The 20,720-nt window shown below is 36.6% G+C and overlaps 1 long non-coding RNA gene across 1 annotated transcript in view; it reads left to right on the plus strand.

Moving 5' to 3' along the window:
• LOC141489710 (uncharacterized) overlaps positions 1-20,720 on the plus strand; it is a 77,313-nt gene that overhangs the window by 26,318 nt on the left and 30,275 nt on the right. The window contains exon 3 of the long non-coding RNA XR_012468969.1: positions 20,225-20,350. This is a non-coding gene — a long non-coding RNA (uncharacterized LOC141489710). The remainder of the gene's footprint in view (positions 1-20,224; positions 20,351-20,720) is intronic.

Here is a 20,720-nt window from a genome sequence, read left to right on the forward strand (position 1 = left end):
AAAAGGTTGATGAGAGCCTGCTCCAGGGTATTAATTATGAATGGAGAGGATATATATATAGGATAGGTAAATTGTGAAGGTAGAATTGACAAATTTTGGCATTGAAAGATTTAGTCTTTTTGGAAATACTCATGAATAAGATGGAAATATATGGGAATGGTTGATATTACAGTTATATGAATTCATAACTTGTTGAATGCCTAAATTCAACAAGGAAAAGGAATATGCATTTACATAGTACAGACTCTGTGTCAGGCATCTTAGAACTTTACTAATATCTTATTTAATCCTATGACGCTTCATTGTTGTCATTCAGTTGGGTCCAACTCTGTGTGATACTATGGGCCATAGCACACCTGGCCCTTCTGTCCTCCACTGCCTCCCAAAGTCTTTCCAAGTTCATGTTCATTGTTTCCATATCACTATCTATCTGTATCATTCCTTTTGCTTTAAGTCTTTCCCAGCATCAGGGTTTTCCCCTCTAATGGGTAGGTGTTACTATTCCCATTTTATAGTTGAAGAAACTGAGGTAAGCTGATTTGTCCATAGTCATATTATTAGCTAAAGTCTGAGGTAAAATTTGAATTTAGAGCTTCCTTACTCCAGGGCCAGTGTTTTATCAACTTTGCCACCTAGGTGCTTCATATAGGGACACTGAAGAGTGATGTTATGAAAAAAAGAAATGGAATGACTTAAGTAGAATGACTTGGTGTTCTATCCTTGACCCAGTTATTTTCAATTTAATCAATTCTTTAAAGACATGAAACTGAATATGATAGCTAATAGAACCACCATCCTCCAAAAAAATGCTGTCAGAGTAAAATGAAGAGCTGAATCTAAACAAATGAAATTTAATAGGAATAAATGCAATAATATTTGACATTTACACAACACTCTAAATGTGCAAAATGATTTACATATATTGTTTCATAAGGAGGGAGATACTGTACATTAATTTTCCCATTTTTATGGATGATAAAATTAAGACTGAAAGGCCTCAAATGACTGCTTATGATCACATAACTAAGAAGTGTCAGAAATGGGGTTTGAACTTCTGTGTAATCAAGCTGTTAGCAAACATTAGGTATGAGATTTGAACCCAGTTCTTCCTGACCTTCTATTCTGTGCTGTACTATACATTATTAGAGTCACAAAATCAAGTACATCAGTACAGGATGAGATAGTGATTGTTAGAGAGGAATTCATGGGGTCACAAAGAGTCAAATACGATTGAATACCAGGAAGGAATTCATTTTTAAAAAAGCCTGAATATCATGGTGGACCACAAGTGCCACATAAATCAATAGGGACTTGGAGGCCTAGGAAAGAAATTCTGTCTTAGGCTATCCTAGCTATCTCCAAGAATTGGAGAAGAGACGCAATAGCATCATTGCACTCTGCTGTGGTTGGATTACACCTGGAACACTATATTTATTCCTGGTCTTCACATTTTAGGGAAAAAGATTGACAAACTAGAGTGCATCTAAAAGCAGAATGGTAAGAGGACTGAATTTCAGTTCATATGAGGATATGTTGTAGGACTTGGAGGTTTTTAACCTGAAGAAGAAAAGGTGGGTCTAGGTGTGTTCATAACTGTAGCCCTTGAACAGTTAAGGAATTATCGTGTAGAAAAGCAATTAGTTTTATGGTTTTGGTCCCAGAAATCAAAATTAGGAAGAGTGGGTGGGAATTACCAAGGAGATTAATTTAATGTCATTATAAAAAAAGAAAAATTCTAAGAATTATTACTGTCTAAAAATTGAATAAATTGTTTTGGGAGAGAACAAACTTCCCATCCTTGGAAGTCTTGAAATGGAGGAGAATGAATGACTACCTGATGGGAATATTGTACAAGGGACTAATTTTTTTTTGGCAGAGCAATGGGGTTAAATGACTTGCCCAAAGTCACACAGCTAGGTAATTATTAAGTGTCTGAGGATGGATTTGAGCTCAGGTCCTCTAGACTTCAGGGTTCTATCCTCTGCATCACCTAGTTGCCCCAAGGGACTAATTTTTAAGGTAGAAGATGAACCACAATGGCATTTAGGGTCACTCTAAAGTCAGCAATTGTATGCTCTAGGGAATCTCTAAAACATCTCACTGTAAGGAGAATAATATTCTAGATAGGAATAAAGTCCTAATATTATTCGGGTAATCGAGAAATTGGTCAAAATGGTAAACTTTTGAAGTCACTATTATTTATTCATTCCTTTAATCTTAGTTTTGAACTCTTTCCAAGTTGTTTTCCTTCACATTATTGTTGCTGTTATTGGGAATAAATTGTTCTGCTTCTGTTCATTCTATGCTGCACAAGTTCCTAAGTCTTCTCATCTTTCTTTGAGTCTATCATATCTATCATTTCTTGAAAAATAGTAATATTCCATTAAATTCTTATACTTCAGTTTTTTCAACCACCATCTCAGCTGAAAAGCACCTATTATGTTATCAAGTTTGAGCTACTTTAAAACATGCTGCTATTTCAAAGTATGCTACAGAATTTCATCATGCTATAAAGATAGAGACACAGGAAAAACTGAGAAGAAAGAATAGGAAGGGGAGAGGAAGAAGAAAAAAGGAGTAAGAGGAGGGAAGAGAAAGGAGAGAAATAGAAGGGAACAAGAAAAAAAAAGAAAGGTAAAAGGCAGGACTAGCATGAAGCTAATAGACACACTTAATTGCCAGCCTATCTGGACTATTTAGCTGTTTTTGAACTTAAATTGTTGTGTCTGTTACCACGAATTTCTGTGAGATATATTTCACTTCTGGAGTGATCTCTCTGCATTTTATCATCCAGGATGATAAATCATCCTCTGATTCTTCATCTTCAAATATTCAACCAATAAATATTTCTTAGCCATGTTCAAGGTTTTGTCCCAGGCATATATATCCTCACTCACCAAGTGAGGAAGTGAGATAATAATAATGCATGTATCTATGAACAGAATAAGTACTAAGTAATTTTAAGGAAGAAGCACTTCTAGCTGGGAGAATCAGGAGGGGTCTTATGTAGGAGATGATTTTGGGAAAAAAAACTAGGAATTCTAAGAGGTGGAAGTGAGTAGGGAGGAATCCCCCCCCCCCCCCCGTTCTTCAAGTATTCTTGGAGCCCTTTCTGTGGGTCTTTCCTTTGCCCACATTACTCCTTCCTTTGAACTATGCTTTCAACCAGAAGGATGTAAATTCCCTGAATGCAGGTATTGTGTCATTTTTCTTCATATCTTCAACACCTAGAACAGTGACTTATACCTGGTAAACTTGATAAATGATTAACAATTTCTTTTGAAACTTGCTCCTTATTATAGTCTAGAAATCTTTTCTACTGAATTGCTAACTGACTTGTGACATTACTTTAGTAGTTATATTTTTAAATAGAAAGAGCTAGCATGGAAGCTTGTACTTGTGTCTTTTATTTGCCCATTTTGGGGAGTCTAATAGAATTTCTTAAGTGCACTGTTCTACTAGAATTTATTCATCTTTTATCAGCTAACAGAATTGCAGATATGGCAGAATCATAGGCAACTTCTATAAGTCTTGCAAACTCCAAGCTAGGAAATGAAGGCAAAGATCAAATATATTTTATAGTGCCTTGAGGTTTCAGCTATCTGTTTCATAGTAAATTGTCTTTAATTTATTTGTGAAGTCCTTGTCTCTTTAACTAGATCGTTAACAACATAACAACATAACAACAGTTATACCCTAATACTTCACCCCCCACCCCAAATGCCTTGAACATATTAGGCACACAGTAAGTTTTTGTTAACTGCTGAGATGAGTTAAAAGGATGATATACAAGACAATGATTGTCAGCTGAATAATACATTATGCAAACTAATTTTATTTTCTCCTTGCTATCCCTCACCAATTAAAATAGACTGATTTCTGAAAGAGATTTTTTTTCTCTAAATTTGATCAGAAATGTGCAAACATTTCTGAATTTTTTGAGGAGAATCACAGAAAATTGATGAAGTAGATCCATGCTGTACTCAGAAGAAGACAATTTGTTCATGTATTGATCCTTCTGAAACTTGAAGAACTTGGAAAAGAGTGGGTATGTATAATAATTACCTTTTACTCCTGTCCTGGGAGGAGGCAAAAGGTCTGTGATCTCAGCTGTGCAAATTTGTAGAGCACTTCCCTCTTCAGGTTTTCTCTAACCAGATTTCTGGGAGAAATGGGCAGACTTTACATTTTCTACTTTGATTTTTTAATTTTAAAATTAATTAAAATTATATTAAATCCAAGCGATATTTAGTTTAGTTATAGTGTGCAAGCTTGAGTAGGCTATTCTTGGCCCCCTTTTCTTCTATTTAAAGCAGTATTGATGGACACATAGAAATATAAGAACATCACTCCAAGGTGTATACAGACCCATAAAAATAGAACCCAAACCAGGACTTGACAGATACCAAAGATAGGCTTTTGTATGATTAGCTAGCACTCACGATGGTGCAGGTCTGTTTAATATTAATGAATCACTAATGTCAAATATGAGAAACAGTGCAAAAAGCATGGAGTCTTCTAATATAGTCACCCGCGGCGACAGTAAGACATGCACTTGGGATTTTGCAGTAATTAGAGAAATTATCATGAATAAGCATATGCTAAAATCCATCCATTTCTAAGTTGTAGCTTTTCATTTTTACATGTTAGTATAGATAGATAGATAGATAGATAGATAGACAGACACAAGGTACATATAGACAAAGAAGGTCATTTTTATTTTAAAGTTTTATTATGAATTTGAACATTAGTATGCAGAAATATTTTAGTAACAGAGAATAAAAAAGAGGTTGTAGCTGAAACTGAACTTTTATTATCCACAATTACTTCCTCCCTCCCTCCCTCTCTGCTTCTTTTCTCCTTCTCTTCTCTTCCTCCCCTCCTTCTTTCCCTCCTTCCCTTCCCTCCCTTCCTCTCCCCATCCCTCCCTTCTTCCCTCCCTTCTTCCCTCCCTCCCTCCCTCCCTTCCTTCCTTCCTTCCTTCCTTCCTTCCTTCCTTCCTTCCTTCCTTCCTTCCTTCCTTCCTTCCTTCCTTCCTTCCTTTCTTCCTTCCATCCTTCCTTCCCTTCTGTATGAAATTTATCATGGTAGGAACAATATTGCCTTTTTTTGCTTTGTGTCTTTTTCTGAACTTCTTTTATCTTGTCTTCTCTATATAAGCAGTGGATAGGAGAGACATAGAATTCTTTGATTGTAGAACACTAGGAACTCCCTGATTGTTGTCCACCCTTCTGTGGGTGAAACTACTCTTTCCTAACTCCTTCCTTCAGAAACCACTCTCACCCCCTTAACTCAGCTCCACCATGAAGGGATAAGGATTTCCTCGAACCAGCTCCATAAAATGGACAATAAGAATGGAGAATTGTCAGAGATCACTTCCTCAAACGAACTATAGGAGAATGTTTCTCTTTACAAAGTGTACTTTCTCTTAGTTCAGATGATTCATTTGTACCCAGAGAAATCCATGATAGTTTACGTGCACATGGTTCAATTTTTTTCCATTTCAGATGAGTTATAATAACATTTATCAATAAATTATCTTTGATTTGTTTCATGGTCTTTACTGGGGAAATCTTGGTGATCCTGGAGAATTTCTTTATCATCTGTGAATAAAGCAACCATGAACTCCCTCTCATTTGCTCTCGAGCAAATTAAATACAACAAACATAAACCAATGTATATATTAAGTGGAATTTTATCGTGAGACTAGTTGAATGGCAATGCAAACTATAAACTCCAAAGAAACTAAGCTAAGCTTTAGGATGGAGCTATAATTTCCCCATCTGCATCTATAAACAAATGAAGATAGCTATAGTCTTTTCTGCAACAGTACTGGGTGATTCCACATATCACTTCGGGTTATTATAGTGGAAGTAGCAGCAATAGTCACATTCAATCTCAGCAGTTCCTCCCATTTCTCTTTCCATCAAGTTATGAAAAATCTAGCAATCATTCAGTTTTTGCTTGTCATTGTGATTGGAGTTGATTAGGCACAGAACTCATGGGAGGAGCAAAAAGATAGCTTCCTTGCCACTACACTCTGTCATGTTAGCAATATTTTTCATTGCCTAGGAACTGAGTCTTGGACCTCTTTACTGCTTTGAGGTATCTAGTCCCTTCTCTCCACTCTTGAGATTTCAATTTTTTTCTTCCTCTAAGGTAGAGGAAGAAAGAGACTGTCTTTTTAGGTAGTCACATCTCCATGGTTCTCATGGATTTATGTACATAGAAGCTAGGAATTCCATATTTGACAGCAAATACTGATCTCCTGCATTCAATACATATGCATTTGTTTAAGAAGGGTTACTTTCTCTAAAAACTTTATCAATCAATAAAGAGATATAGTGGAGAGGGCCCTAGATTAAGTATCAGAAGATCCATGTTTTAATTGAAATTCTGCCATTTCCTAGTCCTTAGTGAAGAAAACTTGCCCCATTGATGGGTTTCACATTTCTTAGGAACTTATGTTGGCTTCAGTCATAATCTTCATCCATTTGGGGTGGGTAGGGAGTCAAACAGCCCACTCCTCCCCATATCTTCTTTTTTTAAAAAAATATTTTATTTGTTTTCCAATTATATACAGGAGTTTCTACCTATCATTTTTTATATTTATTTTATTTTTGTACAAATGATGTTTTTTATACATTACTAAAATACTCTTGTTTAAGAATAAATATAATATCCCCTCCCCCAAATATAGACCCTCATGAGCAATAAAGTAAAGAAAAGAGGAAAAAATTAAAATTAAAATAATAATAATAGTAATAGTAATAGTAATAATAATAATAATAATAATAATAATAATAATAATAATAATAATAATAATAATGGCAGCTAGGAGGCACAGTGGATGGAGCACCAGCCCTGGAGTCAGGAGCACCCAAGCTCAAATCCAGCCCTAGGCACCCAACAATCACCCAGCTGTGTGACCTGGGCAAGCCATCCCAACCCCATTGCCCTGTAAAAACCAATAATAATAATAATGATGATAATAATGATAATAATAATAATAGTAATAATAATAGGGGAGGCCAGGTAGCACAGAGGACAGAGCACCAGCCCTGGAGTCAGGAGCACCTGGGTTCAAATCTGGCTTCAGACACCCAACAATCACCCAGGTATGCAGCTCTGGGCAAGCCATCCAACCCCATCCACCCCGCAACCCTCCCAAGTAATAATGATAATATTATTATTATTATTATTATTATTACTATTATTATTATTATTATAATAAATGTGCTTCAGTCTGTGTTCCCACACCACCAGCTCTGTCATGGGTGGATCACATCCTTTAGGATAAGTCCATCACAAAGGCTACTTCCATATTTTTCCACCGTAGCCATTGCTGATCACAGCTCCCTTCATTTGTACTTCCCCAGTACCATACATGATATTTTTTCTCTCCTTTCACTCCATCCTTCTTCTTAAATGTGCTGTAGGGTAGCTGAATGACTCAAGGGACTGATCACCAGCCCTGAGGCCATGAGGCCCTGAGCCCACATACTATGCCTAAGGCCCAGCAACTACCGGCCCTGTAGTCCCAGACAGGGTATCCAATCCTAGCCCCTTGAAAGAAGTAAAAAAGAAAATATGTTATATCTGAATACTCTCCCCCATGGTCCACCCTCTTCTCCATCACTCACATCCCCCCTCCCCCTGTCCCCCTTCTCTCCTTCTTACTTTAGATATCTATACCCCATTGAGTATATATTCCTCACCAAGCCACCTTTGATGAGGGCAAAGTTTCCCTCATTCCCCCTCGCCTTCCCCCTTCCATATTATTGCAATAGCTCATTATAATAAAAAAATCTTATTATATGAAAGATCTTAGCCTATTCCACCTCTCCTTTCTCTGATTCCCATTACATTTCCCTTTTAGCCATTGACTCCATTTTTACAATATATTATATCTTCAAATTCAGCTCTCTCCTGTGCTTCATCCATAAAACCTCCTTTTTCCTGCTCTATTAAATGAGCATTTTCTTATGAGTATTATCAGTGTCATTTTTCTATGCAGGAATACATGTATTTCATCATCATTAAGTCCCTCATATTTTACTCTTCTCCTCCACTCTCTACGCTTTACCTGAGTCCTGTATTTGAAGATCAAACTTTCTGTTCTGGCCATTTTAGCAGAAACATTTGAAATTCCCCTGGTTCATTGAAAGTCCATCTTTTTCCCTGGAAGAGGACATTCAGTTTTGCTGGGTAGTTGATTCTCGGTTGCATTCCAAGCTCTTTTGCTCCTACAAGCCTTTAATGTAGTTGCTGCTAAGAATTGTGTGATCCTGACTGTAGCTCCACGATATTTGAATTGTGTCCTTCTGGATGCTTGTAATATTTTCTCTTTGACTTGGGAGTTCTGGAACTTGGCTATAATATTCCTGGGAGTTGTTCTTTTGGATCTCTTTGTGGGGGAGATCGGTGGATTCTCTCAATTTCTATTTTGCCTTCTGTTTCTAGGATATTTGGGCAATTTTCCTGTAGGAATTCTTTAAAAATGATGTCAAGGTTCTTTTTCCTGATCATGACTTTCAGGTATCCCAATAATTTTTAATTTATTTTTCCTGAATCTGTTTTCCAGATCAGTTATATTTTTTAATGAAATGTTTCACATTTTCTTCTAATTTTTCATTCTTTTGGTTTTGAAGTATTGTGTCCTGACTTCTTGGAAAGTCAACAGTTTCCTTCAGTTCCATTCTAGATCTGAAGGATTCGTTTTCCTCAGAGAGCTTTCATATATCCTTTTCCATCTGACCAATTCTGCTTTTTAAAGCATTCTTCTCCTCAATAACTTTTTGAACTATTTTATCTATTTGACCTATGCTGGTTTTTAACATGTTCTTCAACATTCTTTTGGATCTCCTTGACTAAGCTGCTGACTTCATTTTCATGTTTTTCCTGCATCTCTCTCATAACTTTTCCCAATTTTTCTTCTATCTCCCTCACTTGATTTTCAAAATCTTTTTTGAGCTCTGTCATAGCCTGAGCCCCTGTTTTTCTTGCAGTCTTCAGATGCAGGAGCTTATACTTCCTCATCTTCAGATTGAATATTTTGATCCTTCTTGGGATCATAGACAATGTATTTCTCAATGGTGTTCCTCTTTTTTTCTCTGTTTATTCATTTCCCCAGCCTGTGTCTGGTCTTGGGGTGCTTCCTGAGCTTTTAAGTATTATTGGGATGCCCCCCTTTTTTCCTGCCACAAGGATCCCATTGTGTGAAGCTGTCTTCCCTCCTGGTCTGTGAATGAACACAAGTGCACCCCTCTAACATGGGACTGAGGGGGGTGGGGCTGCTGTTCTATAGGAGGCCTAGACTGTGATCAGGATTTCAATGTGGTCAGAGCTCCAGAGTCCTTTTCCAGGTACAGAGGACAGACCTGGAAGTCTCTCTCCACTCCCCTACCTAGGCTGAGTACTCAAGGCTCAGTTGCCTGGGGGCTCCTACTTACTGCCTCTGCATGCTTATGGTTTCTGGATCTGGGCTGCCTTGGCCACTCTGCTCTCTGAGTGCCCTGAGGGCTGGCTTCACTCTCTCCCTCAGGCAGAGGTCTCCCGCTGATCTTCCAAGTTGTGACTGGTGCTCCCTGGGGTGTAGGTCAGGAAGCTGCCCCCACTGCTGTGAGCCAAGGCTCCCAGGCACCCTGGAGCTGCCTCTAGAAGGCTGAAGTTTCTTCACTCTGGTGAGCCACCCCTCATGGAGCGGAGACTTTCTACTATTTTCCAGGTTACCTTGGGCTGGAGAATTGCTTCACTGGATCCCTCTGTGGATTTTGTCTCTTGAAAATTTAGTGAGAGTACTTATTTTTTAAGTTTTGGGAGAGAGCACCTAAGAGAGGCCCTTTTCCTGTTGCCATCTTGGCTCCTCCACCCCCTCTACTTATCATTTTTGGTAAGATTTTGAATTTTATACTTTTTCCCCACCTTCCCTTCCCTCCCAGTAGGCAGTCTGATAATCTTTACATTGTTTCCATGCTATACATTGATTGAAAATGAATGTGTTGAGAGAGAAATCATATTCTTGAGGAGAAAATAAAATATTAGAGACAGCAAAATTATGTAGTACATAAGACACTTTTAAAAAAAAATTGAAGGTAATAGACTTTGGTCTTTGCTTAAACTCTACAGTTCTTTCTCTGGGTACAGATAGTATTCTCCATCTCAGGTACTCTAAAATTGTCCCTGATTGTTGCATTGTCAAAATGAGCAAGTCCATTAAGGTTGATCATCACCCCCTTGTTGCTGTTAGGGTGTACAATGTTCTTCTGACTCCTTTCACCCAACATCAGTTCATGCAAGTCTTTCCAGGTTTCTCTGAAATCCCATCCCTCTTGGTTTTTAATAGAACAATAGTGTTCCATAACATACACATACCATAATTTGTTCAGCCATTCCCCAACTGATGGACATTCACTTGATTTCCAATTCTTTGCTACCTCAAACAGGACTGCTATGAATATTTTTGTACAAGTGATGTTTTTACCCTTTTTCATGATCTCTTCAGGGTATAGAACCAGTAGTGGTATTGCTGTATCAAATGGAATACACATTTTTATTGCCCTTTGAGCATAATTACTGAATGCTCTCCAGAAAGGTTGGATGAATTCACAGCTCCACCAACAATGTATTAATGTTCTAGATTCCCATGTCCCTTCCAGCATTGAACATTGGCCTTTCTGGTCATATTGGCCAATCTGATAGGTGTGAGATGATATCTCAGAGCTGCTTTAATTTGAATTTCTGTAATCAGTAATTCATTCATGTCTTCTTACAGTTATTCCAAACTCACAGTATAATGCTCCCCTAAGCAGAGGAATATATTTTGATTTCTAGGTAATGGACATCACTCTCCTTTGGAATAGGCATTATGGAATTCTTAGAGCTTGATCAGACATCAAAGATGCTAAGGCCATCCTCTTCATCCTTTGCCATTGCTAGGCCTCTTGACTTTTTTCTTTCCAGTAGACTTTGATGATTCAGGAAGAGAGAAAGAAGCTGATGATTTTGTACAACTTTGCCTCCCTTAAATCCAATTTATGCTCAAGTCACTATGTCAACCTGTGATGTCATTAGTCCTCTTTAAAAATGAAGGTCAAATGATAACAACAATCTTTTCTAGGGCTCCTAGTCATTTCTTCAGTAAAATAGGAGAAGGGGTTGGACTATGATCTCTAAGGTCTTTTCAGGTTCTGAAACTCTATGACTTAGTACCTGTTTTCAACACAGAATATTTGAGAACTTTTTTTGTTGTTTTTTTCCAAGGCAATGGGGCTAAATGGCTTGCCCAAGGCCACACAGCTAGGTAATTATTAAGTGTCTGAGGCCGCATTTGAACTGAGAACTTTCAAAATGTTTTCTTGAACAGGTGAACAATGATTTCAAAATATCCTGATGGAATTTCTAACCTTTCAATGCCTTGATATAATTGTTTGTGTGTGCAAATGTAAAAAAAAAATTACATCAATCAAGGAAACAATCACCTCTTAATATGTAGAGAAGTTCTAGGTGCAAGGATCATTTTCAGGATGAAAAGAATACCAAACATTTGAAATTATTAATGCTCTATCAAATACTGGTATATTATAAATCCAGTATCTAAAGAGGATGTGGAACATTAAAATTCAATCAAACAGGACCAGAAATGGCAATAAAAGAGTATGAGGATAAAAATTCAAAGCACCAGTTCTTCCATGTTTTAGTATTTAGAATGTTGAAGGTATAGTGGAAGTGAAGTCAAAGGACCTATGTTTGAGCTAGAGCAGGCCCAAAGGCCAAATGACCCCAAGAAACCCTTCCAGGTCTAAAACTATGATCCCATGACATATAGTAAACCTCTAAATTTTGTTGTTAAATATTTTGAAGGGTTTAATGTGGGTTCTAATTGTTTGAATGCTCTTTCCCCATTACTCCATGAGTTCCTTGAGAGTAGGGACTAGTTTTTTTCTTGTATCCTTCACACTTAGCACAGTTCCTTTTACAAGGTAGGTGCTTAATAAATAGTTGTTGTCAACCTCTGTGCCTCCTATTCCAGTCTGCTCAATGAATTCTAGAGTAGAACCTAGATGAGAGTGATCTGGTCTGTTGGAGGATCTACTTCAGACAAACTTGATGTGCTTTGGAAGGTCTGTAGTTCTTTTTTGACTTACTGGGCTTCCAGGTGAAGGAAGGAAGTCATAAGATGGTGAAATAATAAGCATATGTAATATCCTACATTCATAGTTCCCCCATTTCCCCAACAAAAGGAGAGTAGGGTTTATCTTCATCTCTTCTCTAGGGTTAAGATTAGTCATTGTAATTACACTGCACTTGGTTTTATTTTGCTTGTTTTCCCCTTTATGTGATTGTAAACATTCCTGCTTCTGCTTTACTCTTCACCATTTCATATAAGCCATACCATGCTTTTTTGAATTGCTCATATTTCTTATTTTTATGCTATAATAATAATTCTGTCATATTAATATCTCATAATATGTTTGACCATTCTTCAATTGGTTAAATTCCTTAAGTAAGAAGGCATTTCTTAATTAGGAGCCATTTTTAATATAGTGGATAGATTACTGGACTTGGGGGGGGTCAGGAAAATCTGGGGTTGAATCCTTCCTCAGACATTTATGAGCTAAATGATCCTTAGCCTTTTTGGATCTTAGTACCTATCTTGGTACCTTACCAGTCAAGTGGTGGACTTAGACTTGATAAAGTACCTTTCAGCTCTAACTCCATAATCCTATGAAGTATTATTGATTTTATTTCCAGTTCTTTGCTCTCACAAAAGTTAAATATTCTGAGAATTTATTTTATGCATAGCATCAGAGACCATCAAATCAAAAAGAGAAATTTCAATTGTGCTCCTCATTGAATTATATGAAAAAGGGAAACTAATGAAATAGAGTAAAACTCTAAATATGATGTATCTATCCTTAAATTCTCCTTTTTTAGTGAGTTGATATATGCCCAGAAAAGAAAGTGGATAGGTCATATCAAGTAATAGAATGAGCTCACATTGGCATCCTCTACATTAAGAGATCAAGTATAAGACTGCTCATGTACTGGAAGATCCTTTTCTGAAAGATTTATAGAATAACACAGGACAAGGAAGGTGAGGCTAGGTTGTGCTATCAGGAGATCAAGGACCTAAATTGATAAGACAGCAATATTACAGCAGGTGCTATCAAATCTAAATTCAATACAACAAACATTTATTGATTACTAACTAAATGTAAGGAAGATACTGCATATATATGCATATATATATATATATATATAATATATATATATAATATATATATTATATATATATAATATATATATATATATATCTCCAAATACCAGTGGGAAGATTTTGGGCCAAACCATTAAAAATGGGAAATGATACAAATCAATGCATATTAAGAACCTAACAATTTTCCAGGCACCATAAAAATAAAGACAAGGATCAAATAGCGCCTGTCTTCTAGAAGCTTTCCTTCTATTGGGAAAAGTAACATGAAAACACATGTTCTGAATATGCATTTGTATATGTGCATATATTTATGTGTATGTGTAATACAAAAATTTGGGGGGGGGAGTCACTTGCAGTCCAGAAGTTAGAGATGAGGAAACTGTTCATGTAGATGGCACCTCTTGAACAGTTAGTTAGGTGGTATAGTTGACAGAATGATAGACTTGAAATCAGGAAATTCTTGGTTCAAATTCTTCCTGAGATAAGCTGTGCAATCTTGAGTTAAAAACTCAAACTTTCTTAGCTCCACTTTTCTTATCTGTAAAATGGAGATAATGATGGTACTTAACTTTATAATGTATTGTAAGGACCTAATGAGGTAATATATATATATATATATATATATACATATAAAGTGCTTAATAAACCTTAAGGCATCATACAAAGTTTAGCTTTTATTACTGACTTGACCTTTGCAGGATGCTAAGGTTTCCAAGAGGTAGAGGTGATGAGAGATTGCATTTTAGATAATCAGTCAATGAAGATGGGAGATAATATGTGAGTGTGTGTGTTGTCATAATAGTTTTATGTAGGTCAGAGGTTTATGTAAATTGAATATGATGTCATGTTCTTCCAGTATTATAATTGTCAAATGGATACAATACAGTTTAGCTGACTATTTTAAACCTTCCTACTCGCTAGTGAATAAATCTTTTGGGCTTTGGAGTAAGGAAACTTCTGGTTTGAGAAATATTCCATATGGGACCCTGCTAAGGACCTTATGAAAACTCACAGTTGGAACAAACGCTGATAGTAGATATTTGAATTTCAAATACAGAAAATTTCTGAAAGAGAAACCACTTCGGCAAAACATGAATTGCTTTCTAATACTCAAAGACATAGTAGAAAGGGCAACTGAAAACCATAAGACAAAACAAATTTTGCTAAACTGTTATAAAGTCCCTTCTCTTTTCCTACCCATTCTCCTGAGCAGCCAAGAGAAACAGTAAAATTAAATGAAACTATGTACAGAGTTGCAAAAAAACCGCTCTGAAGACAGAAATTCTATCTGCAAACTATGATGGCATGGCTGATTCAAGTCTCTGCTAGGAAGCACTAACTAGAGAAAAAAAAGAAATACTGATGCTTGGTTTGAAGCTCTGGCAGCTGACTGATGCAACCAACTTGTAAGGGAGGAGGAAAGTCAGTTTGCCTAAGTCCCATTTTGAACCAAGACATTGCCACTAGAATGCAGCCAATTAATAATTACATTTTTTGCAGTCTAAAATAACTTAAATGAAACACAACTCTGACTTAATTTGATGTAGTTTGTAGTAAAACATAGACCTGATATTGGATAAGTGTATTACAAGTGTCAACTCCATTGTCTCATCTACAGATAACTTGGAAAGTTAATTCTTCCTCAGAACCTTCCAACAATGCATATCTAAATACTTGAATAAGAGTAGCTAGACAGGTGATTTCAGAATAAATATGAAACACACAGCTAGGGTTCTGTTTTTCCACATCTGTTTTCTTTGCAGTTTAATGTGTCCCTACTGGTGACCAAGTCAAAGAGCAAATGTTTGATACCTCTACTTCATGCTGCAGACATATTATTCTACCAGTGGGAAATAAGACTCTTGCAGACCTATTACAGAAAGCCAAATTGCTTCATCCTTAGGAACCTGAGTATTTCACTAGTGAGCAGTAGGGAGCCCATACAAAAGCTATAATTTGCAATCTGAATCTAATTTCAGACTTCATCTCACCAAAAATGAAAATTAATATATGAAGAAATTCCCTATGTTACCAGGTAGTTCCCTTGCAATTTTTTAAAAAAAAATTAATGCATAAGCTATTTTTTGGAGTGGAAGCAAATTAAATGAAGGTTAATAGATGTTTCCAAGTTCATGGCACATTTTCTTTTATTTTGCATATACTAAGTATGCTAAGTATGGAGTAAGACCAGTTGGGCATGCTAGGAAAGTCATTTTCCTGGCTACTCATTGGAATGGAGACTTTTCAAATGTTACCATCCTTAAAAAAACAATTTTGCCTTTTAATAAGAGTGAAAAAATTTATGTGAATCCAGCCTGAAAATAGACCAGTAGAAGACTGCTCTACCAGAGAAAGATTGAATTTAGGGGCTGTCACTCCCATGGATGGAGGGAACTACTTGCCTGAAAAAAGGTCACACGGCTGAGATTTTGCCTCCACCCACCCCATTGCTAAAATTGAATTAATGAGCAGGGTGCCTATCTCCAGGTTTTTTGTCCATAAAATTTCCACAGTGAAGTACATGAAAAGAGAACAGTAGAATGAACAACACTGAAATGTCCTATCCCAATTTGGAAAGGAGAGAAGCTTCAGCTACAAAACTGATGATATCTTGGAATGAAATAGAAATTTGTCATCAGTTTTCAGTCATCTAGGAGGAATAGCGCAAGGTTAGGACCAGTGATTGCAACCATTATGGAAACTGCCCCCACTGATGTAGATCAGCAACTCACCTGTAATTCATATTCATAGTGACAATTTTGTCTTTGTATTCTCAGTGCCTAGGATATTGTCTCACAATTATAGCTGTTAAATAAGTGTTTTTAAGATGGATTTTTATTGATCTTTAGTTTTTCATAAAACCTAGATTTTCTTTTGAATTCCCTTTCTTTCCTTCCTCTCAGAGAGCCAGGCCTTATAACCAAAAATCATAATTGCTTTTTGATTGATTAGAGAGTTGACTTGTCTGTAGTTGAACCTAAGACTTACTGAATTCAAGGCTGTCTCTTTGCATCACTTCATATAAGAAGAAGGCACACAGAATTCCTCAACTCTAATTTTTTAACTCTTATTTTTTATCCATCAAGTCTTTTAAGCAGAATTGTAAATAAATGGCAAATAGGTAGGGTTCAGTTTTTCCCCCATTCCCCAATTTCTATTCATGATAGATATAAAATAAAGCAGAGAAATACTCAAAATCAAAGAGAGAGAGAAAAAAGGGGAGAAGCAATCATCTATTTCTGTATACAGCTTTGGAATTCCCAAAGTCTATGTTCTCTGAAATGTTTTCCCTCCTTGCCTCCACCTCTTAGAATACTTAGCTTCTTTCAGCGCTCAGTTCAAGTTCTTTACATGAAACCTTTTCTAATCTCTTCCTACATCCAGTAGCTATGAGTTTCTTTTCCAACAAATTAGCATCTGTTTATTTTGTAAATATCTATATGTGCATATGTCTCCCATCTAAGAGTGTATATAGGTCAGAATCTGTTTGATTTTTGTCGTTGTACCTCCATTATCAAGCACAGTGCTTGGCAGTCCCACACTAGGTGCTTACACTCCATGGGACTGGTTGATTCTGTGATGAAAGCAAAAAAAGGACGAAAGACCTTGGAAGTATCTGGGTCTTTGAAGAGGGCATGATCCAAGGGGAGCTATGGCAGAGAGGCTAACAGAGAATGAATATCAGTCATAATTTCTCTGTCAGGACAGATGACCTGTATATTCAAATAGGTTGGGTGGTGGTAAAGAAGATTGAGAAGCATTGTTGGCCACATAGCAACTCCTAAAATGATTTCTTTATCCACATAAGTAAGAAGTGGCATTACCTTAGACTACAAAGGGCAATGATCTTTAGGACATATTATGATAAATGAAAGCAAAGCACACACATATTTGCAGCAAATGACCTTTTCTGAGCAGATCAGTTGATCCCTGAGAGAGGTCATGTTCTCCTAAAAAATGGCTTTCCCATTTCTAATAAATAGCATTTCCCACTCATCTTCTCTAAGAGATCCAAGATCTAGTTTGGGAGAAGGAACTCCAATTTAAGTGATCCTCTTTAGATCTGAATAGTTAGTAACCACACATCACCATCTAGGGTGCCAGTTTTTAACCTGTGTGTTTAACCTCAACAATTCTCCTAGACTTTAAGTTGTAGAAGAGGAGACAAGTTGCATTTGTAGGGAGAGTTTCCTCATCAGGAGTTTCAGGAGCAGCTAGGTAGTACAATGGATAGAGTACTAGCTCTACAATCCAGAGTACAGTACAGTCTTGTACATTTGACACTAACTAGCAGTGTGACCTTGTGCAAGCCAGTTAACTCTGTTTCACATCCAGGGCCATCTCCAGTCATACTATCATATCTTGCCACTGAACCCAGAAGGCTCTGGAGGAGAAAATGAGGCTGGTGGCTTAGCAGAGCTTCTCTTCACTCAAATCCAGTTCAAATGCTCATCATGGGATCACCTCCCTGATGTCATGATCTTTGAGAATGAAAGACAAAAAAAATCATTAAGCAGCATCAACACCTGGAATTTCCTAAATTAATGAAATCATAGGTTTAGCTCTTATCCTAAAGTTTGGTTTTACCATTTGAATTTGACACAGACTTTATTTTACAAGCCAAAGGAGATGGTGAGCAGGTCATTGTAATCCATGCTCAGTTTTGCCATTGAGTATTGATGCTCTTCATTGAGAACTGGGAAATCCATTTAGTTGGTTAGAAGTGACTTTGCTACAAGAAGCAAATTGATTTTTAAAAAGTCACATATATGTGGAAAGAAATCTTGCCATAGAAACTCAACCTATTTCAATATCAAAGAGGTCTTTTATTTTAGTAGGCAACAAATATTTAATTTTCAGAAATATTGTGGTTCCTGATCCCCATTCATAAAATTATAGCATTTAGAGTAAGAAGGGATCTTCAAGGTCCAACCCTCTTATTTTCTGGGTGAGGAAAATGAAGTTCAGAGAGGTCATAGTTTAGAAGTCATGAGTTTAGATCTATAAAGGAATCTAGAGTATAACTTCCTTATTTTTCAGTTGAGGACATTGATGCTGGTTGCTTGTGACTTTCTCAGGATCACACAACTATAGGATTGGAATCCAGGTCCTCAGACTCTAAACCTAGTACCCTAAGCTCTGTCACTCATTTTGTTCACTACCAAAACAGTTTTTGGCAGCTCCTTGTTATCACTCATTTCAGGGCAAGAGTAGAGGAAACAATAGTAGAAATGTAAAGCTCCACTTTGGGTAATTTAAAATACCTGTAATCTTTGTTAGAAATAGTGTGGTGACTAGAAATTAAAGGGATTCCTATCATTGGGGAATGGCTGAACAAGTTATGGAATATGATTGTGATATAATACTATTGTATTCTAAGAGATGGCACACAGTATGGTTTCAGAAAAAAACTGGGAAGACATATGAATTGATGCAAAGGCAAGTAAGTAGACCCAGGAGAGAATATTTTACACAAAAACAGCAATATTGTAAAATGATCCATATGAAAGACTTAGTCACTTTGATCAAAACAATATTCCAAGAGAATTTCAAAGGACCCATGATGAAAAATAACATCCATCTCCAGAGAGAGAACTGATGAATTCAATGTGCAGATTGAAGCATACTTCTCTCTCTCTCTCTCTCTCTCTCTCTCTCTCTCTCTCTCTCTCTCTCTCTCTCTCTCTCTCTTTCTCTCTCTCTCTCTGATTTCTTTTGCAATATAGCTAATAAGGAAATATAGTATGAATGGTTTCTCATGCATAATTGATATCATGTTGTTTGTCTTTTTAAGGGATGTGGGGGAAGGGGAGGGGAGGAAGGGAATTTGAAACTAAAAAATAAATGTTAAAAAATTTAGCATTTAATAAGCAAAGATTTAATGAAATAAAAGTATATTTTAAGGACATATTGTGGTACAAGGGAAAATATGCTGATATGTCCTTAAGTTGGGTATGTCATTCAATCTCTGGACCTCAGGATTCTCCACTGTAAAATGAAGAGACTTTTAAGGTCCCTTTGAGTTCTAGAGCTATGATCCTATACTTCATGTAGTTAATTGAGAGCTAACTCTAATTCATTTCAAAGAGGGAATAGTAGTTGAGGGGGAAAACTTCCTCAAGGAAATTTTGCAATGAGGTTGTATATGATTCCTTTAGCATCAATTTGGGAAGACTGAAACTTTGTAAGGGTGGTGGGGTAAGGATAATATGCCCCAAAAAGCAAAGTTGTTCTGCTTTCCTTAGCTTTCATTATCTCTTTTTTTTGTGTGCTGATATTTTATGTCATCTCTTTGGAAAGCTAATTTTAAGTCTATTTTTTATCTATATTACCTTATTTTAGAATCAAATGTGATCATTTGTGGCCTGAAAAAAGAACTGAGGGGAATGCATCAGACTGAATGATGGATAGGGCATTGGGACGTTAGAAAGGGTAAAATATACTCAATAAATATGTTTTCCTATGGGAGTAAAGGGTACTGTGAAGCAGTTTATGATGCTGAACATTACAAATTCTCCTTGAGTTTATCTCATCCTGCTTGCAAAATTTACACAATTGTGATGTAAATAAAGTTTACATCTAACTAACTTGTCTGTGTTGAGCTTACCAGATATATACATGCATCCGTATTTTATGGTATGTTGTTTTGCAAAATGGAGCCAGAATAGATTAGCTCATTTGAAATTTATCAAACATTAGCAGCTTGAAAAGTGAAGGCTATTCTGTTTTTCTGTTTTCCTTCTTTTCTTCTATTCCTTCCTTCCTTCCTTTTTTCTCCTCTCCTCCTTCCCTCCCTCCCTCCCTCCCTCCCTCCCTTCCTTCCTTCCTTCCTTCCTTCCTTCCTTCCTTCCTTCCTTCCTTCCTTCCTTCCCTTCCACAAACTTGTGATTTCATGAACTGTGGGTGAGGAATCATATTCCACAGATAAATAGTCTAGGCTTTTAAAAAATATTATTATTGTAGTGAATAAGAATTCATTTTTTTCTCTTCCATCTCTTCCCACAGGAAAAAAAAGAAACAAAACCTTTATAACAGATAAGCATCATCAAACAGAAGAAAATTTCATATTGCTTGTGCCTCCAAATGCATATCTCACTTTGAATACTTAGTCCATCACCTCTCTGGCAAGAGGTGAGTAACATTTTTTAGCATCAGTCCTCTAGAATTGTGATTGAGCATTATATTGGTCATTGCTCTGAAATATTTTTAAAGTGTTTAATTTTACAAGGTTCTTATTATATAAATTGTTTCCATGTTTATGTTCACAAGTTCATACAAGTTCTTTTCGGTTCTTCTGAGACTGTCCCCCTTTTATAGCTTACATTCTTAAAGAGCTGCCATATATGTGTGTGTGTGTGTGTGTGTGTGTGTGTGTGTGTGTATGTGTGTGTGTGTATGTGTGTGTGTGTGTACACACACACACACACACACACACACACATACAAAATCATATATAAATGTTGTTTAAAAAAGGCATCAATGAAAAAAAATTACCAAGTTT

Source organism: Macrotis lagotis, chromosome 5, assembly GCF_037893015.1.
Source record: "Macrotis lagotis isolate mMagLag1 chromosome 5, bilby.v1.9.chrom.fasta, whole genome shotgun sequence".
Classification (NCBI taxonomy): Eukaryota; Metazoa; Chordata; class Mammalia; order Peramelemorphia; family Peramelidae; genus Macrotis; species Macrotis lagotis.